This window comes from Trachemys scripta, chromosome 3 (genome assembly GCF_013100865.1).
Source record: "Trachemys scripta elegans isolate TJP31775 chromosome 3, CAS_Tse_1.0, whole genome shotgun sequence".
Taxonomy (NCBI): Eukaryota; Metazoa; Chordata; order Testudines; family Emydidae; genus Trachemys; species Trachemys scripta.
In genome coordinates, this window is record NC_048300.1 from 63086768 (window position 1) to 63091735 (window position 4968).

At 48.6% G+C, this 4968-nt stretch overlaps 1 pseudogene; it reads left to right on the plus strand.

Annotated features, from left to right (window-relative positions):
- The first annotated feature begins 1463 nt into the window (after positions 1–1463).
- LOC117875587 overlaps positions 1464–4968 on the plus strand; it is a 17172-nt pseudogene continuing 13667 nt past the window's right edge.

The following is a 4968-nucleotide window of genomic DNA, read 5'->3' on the forward strand; positions in this document are numbered from 1 at the left end:
TTGGACTCATGGTTGTTTTGGTTCTGTCAGCCATTTTGGGGAAAATGACATGCTTATTATGCAGTTCGTACAATTGTTTAGAATTGTACTAAGTGTTAAAGACAGAAGTGTTAATATACATATATCCCTGCATTTTCTCCATTTTTAGAAATGAAGGTGAGGTGGGGGACAAGAGCCCACAATGGGAAATGGAGATTATTTCTGGAGTGGGTTAGCAGAGTGACACTGGGAAAATTTTCCTTTAAAAGTGTTTGTTCTGCTTTAACAGGTATGACCTCTGAACACTGCTAAGAGCATTTTGGAAAACAAACTAGCTGGTAATGCTCATCCAGTCTCAAAGAACCCTTTGTTCTAACAGCCATGTAGAGAATTAATCAGTATTTCTGAAAAAAACAATTGGTGTTGCAGAGAGCTGGGGAGAGGAGGAATGCCAAATGCAAAACTTTGTTTAAGACTGTAACTAGACCACTGATTGACAACACTTTAGCTATTTAAAAATAGTAGTTTGAAAGCCAGGAATCTAGAGTATGTTGCAGCTCATTACAACCCTGAATTCCAAAAACTGTGGGAATTCTGAGTCAAGATACCAACCCCAAATTTAACTTTACCTTTGTTATCCTTACTTATCCTCCCCTTACTAATGGGGAAAACTATTACATTACTTTGCAAAAATATGAAAGTCTTCCTTACTGTGTATATGAATTATAAAATGTGTGTTTTGCTAGGCCTTGATATCCACCCTTCTGCACAGACCCTGCACAAGGGGATCCCAAACCTGTTTTCCAAGACTTTTTACATGACCTTGGGGTCATGCTGAGACTGGACATAATTAACTTGATTTCTGGCCTATAGGTGAGTCTCTGAAGAATGTTGGTGAATGGGTCTTAACTGGGTTATGTTGAGTCCCTTATGGACAGTGGCAGGTTCTTATGTGGAAGGTTAATATTAGATATTGTGGTAGCTAGCCCGAACAATGAAGGTTGTCTGGTTGGTGTTGGCCAAGTTAGGGTTTAGCTGTGTATTATTATTAGGCTTATAGGAGAAAGTTAGGACAATCTTTACTCCGAAGAGCTCCCAGTCTCTCCCTAGTAAAATCATTGTAATCCTATAAGCATGAGAAGCAGTTACCCTGCCTCACCTTTACTCCTTTCTCTCTCCTGTCATTGTGACTCATCCAGTTTTCACAAAACCAACTGCAAAGATTCTACAGCAGCAAATCGCAGGCTGGCCCATGTAGATAATTTTACACTAGTAGAAAACTAGCAGCAAGGGGATCAGGTGAAAGAGTATTCTTATCATTCTGTGTGGAGTCCAAGGGGTTGAATCAGCATAATTTATCCCCCTTCTTCCCGCTAGTAATGTCTATAGACAGTTACTCCTCCCAGCACCACTCACTCCCAGGGGAAGCTAAAGTTCAGTGTAATCTACAACACTTAATCTACAACACTGGCTGAAACCAGTTGCAGTTTACAGCCAAGAGTTCATATCAGGGACTGTGTAATTCAGAACTGGTTTTTTTAGCTGCAATTTCCCTCACTGCTGGGCAAGAGCAGCAGAGTCAGACAGTGCATGTGCCGAGAAGTTTGTTTAAAAGTTCCCCCTCTGCCTCTTTACCCTAAAGAACGCTAGAGACACGCTGTTTAAGGGGAGAATCTGGCAAGAGGCACAGCAAGCTCCAGCCATGGCTAAGAGTGGTATTATTAAGGAAATAGAGAAATATTTCGATGATGTTCAAGCAAGGAATCTGAAGAGCTGCTGTTCTCCTACAAGGGGGTGCTGTACCCTATTGGACTGTGCAGTGCTGAGACCTTCCAAGCGCTGGACTCCATAGAATTTAGACAAGACGATGTGTTCCTAGCGGCTTATCCTAAATCCGGTGAGTGTAGATTTTTTTTTGTGCAAAATGAAAAGTAAACATGAATGGTGTCAAATATGTGTGTGATCATTGTGAAGAGTGCAGAAAAGCACGGAAGTTTAAATGCTACTTGCAGTAAATCCTCATTTGTCACAGGGAAGCAGTGTATCAGTAAGCCGTGTGTTTTCCTCTTCCGTAATTTCAGATACGTGGGTTGAATCCAGCAGTGATTTAGCACCGAGACATAGATGTTGTTGGCTGTATTAAGTTAAAATTTAATGGCTTACTGATACTTCCCTCCCCGACTCTTCCGCTCTGTTTAAGAGCCGGGCTGCCCGAGCGCTACGGGCTTTGGGCAGCCCCCGTGCCTCTGGACCCTGCGCCGCTGGAGCCGGGAGGGGAAGTGCCCAGCTGGGGGCGCAGGGTCCGGAGGCATAGGGGCTGCCCAAAGCCCGAGCACTACCGGCGTCACGGTTTGCTGGGCAGCCTCCAGACCCTGCGCCCCCGGCTGGGCGCTTCCCCTCCCGGGCTCCAGCTGCGCTGGGGAAGCGCACGCCGGGGGCGCAGGGTCTGGGGGCTGCCCGGCAAACCCTGAAGCCGGTAGCGCTCGGGCAGCCCTTTCCCCGTGGCTGGGAGTGGGAGGGAGGAGGGGGCGGAGTTAGGGCGGGACTAGGGGTGGGGAAATGGGCGGGGCCAGGGCCCGTGGAGGGTCCTCTTTTTTTATTTATTAGATATGGTAACCCTATAAGTTAAATGGAAAGCGTCATCCAACATTATACAAAGCTTAAAAATACAGTTGTCAGGAAATGTTAGCATATGTCAGTCTCTGTGCTTATGCATGATCATACCTTCGTATATATTGTAAAGAGATGGGATCAACCCACAGAATTCAGAGCCAGACCAGAATCTGAACTGCCCCAAAGCTTTATTGTTAATAAAACACCAACCATGTGCTTAGAGCTGAACAAAGCTATTAAGTAGGGTGACCAGATGACAGGAAGAAAATATCGGGACACAAGGGGGGGGGTTCACTGGCGGAGCAAAAAAACGCAAAGAACTGAGTGCTGCCAGTGTAAGGACACAAACAGCTCCCTCTCCCAATTCCCTACTGTGGCCCAGTGCTGCCGGCAGTCGGGGGCGGGAGCTGAGAACAGCCGAGTGCTGCGGGCAGTCAGAGGAGATTATGCACCCTTCCTTAGGTATGCATACCTTCAGCCTCTGGTTTTTAGGAGCGGGGGAAAAAAACCAACCGAGAACAGCTGAGTGCTGCCGGCAGTCAGAGGAGAAGGGAAAAAAAAAAAAGCCGAGAAAGAGCTGAGTGCTGCCGGCGGAGAAGAAAAAAAAAAAAAAGCGGAGTGCAGTGTCCCGACTGAAGATCAATCGGGACGCGGGACAAATACCTAAATATCAGGACGGTCCTGATTTTATCGGGACGTCTGGTCACCCTACTATCAAGAAACATTAGCCCTGCGACCAGTCTAGGCACAGACTAGACAGTTCACACACACACAGGATATTTAGGGTGGGATTTTCAAAGGTGATCAGTGTTAGCTTAACTCTGCTCCCATTGAAGTCCATGGATGTAAAGTTGGCCAGTGCTGAGAAATTTTGAAAATCCTACTGTAAGAGATGGCAAGAACTTGAGGTGGTGATAGGGGCTTGCAAGAGTCGTGTTTGGTAAAGGCCTTGTAGGCAGGGCCTGCTTTAGCAAGAGCGGGGCCCGATTCCTGGGGGAGGGGCTTGCTGCAAGCCCTGCCCCCAGGACCCGAGCTGCGCCGCGGGGGGACGGGGGACGGGGGGACCCGAGCCGCGCCGCGGGGGGACGGGAGACGGGAGGGACCCGAGCCGCGCCGCGGGGGGACGGGAAGGGGGGGGGGGCCCGGGCCGGGCCGGGGGGGGGGGGGGGACCCGAGCCGCAGGGATGGGCCGGAGCCGGGCCCCGGGGGCCGGGCTGGAGCCAAGCCGGGCCAGAGCCGCTGGGGCCTGCGGGAACGGACCGCGCCTCCCCGGAGCCCTTCTCCCGCCCCCACCCCCACCCCCACCCCCTTACCTCGTGCTGCTGGCCCGCCCCTGCTTCCTCTCAGACTTCCCGCGAATCTCTGATTCGCGGGAAGCAGGGGAGGGGGCGGGGCGTGCAGGGGAGGGGAGGAGGGGGAAGTGAGCTGGGGGTGGGGTGGACAGTTGCAGCGCGGGGCCCTCTTGGCGCGGGGCCCGATTCAGCCGAATCAGCTGAATCGGCCTAAAGCCGGCCCTGCTTGTAGGACATGTTCTTTGAAGATGAAGGAGGAAAGGAGTTTTCTAGATGCAGGAGAAGAAGTTTGTTCTAAGCAAACTGAAAGGAATCTGATTGGCTAATGGGAAATCACCATTACAGTTATATAGGAAATTTAACCAGAGTACCTAAATAATAAATACATTATACTGTTGCCTAAGCAGCATTGTAGGCATATTTGAGAAAGCACTTAAATTATAACTCCCATTACAAAAGAAACTAACAGTTAAGCTTAATTTTTTCCTGACACAGCCATGGTCTGAGCAGCTGCATAAGAAAGACAGTTCACAGGAGACCCAGGCTCAATAAATTAAAAAGAAAAGCAACTCTGAGATTTCCAGTTTATTTACAGGGTTCTTGTTCAGTCAAAATAACATACATCAGGAAAATTCCTGGCTAAGTTCCCTTAGTGTGGTTTAACAGTAAACTGTGAACAAACAGAGAAAGCATCTCGTATACCTCCAGAGATCACTGTCCTTGTTTTAGCCAGCAAAACCTTGCCTCCTCCTCTTGTGAAGATAACCCTTTTTATGGGTCTAACTAGACTCAAGGTATGTCTACACTATGAAATTAGGTCAAATTTATAGAAGTCGTTTTTTTATAAATCGTTTTTATATAGTTGATTGTGTGTATCTACACACAAAATGCTCTAAGTACATTAAGTTGGTGGACTGCGTCCACAGTACCAAGGCTAGAGTCGACTTCCGGAGCGTTGCACTATGGGTAGCTATCCCACAGTTCCTGCAGTCTCTGCCACCCATTGGAATTCTGGGTTGAGATCCCAATGCCTGATAGGGCAAAAACAGAGTCACGGGTGATTCTGGGTACATGTGGTCAGGCC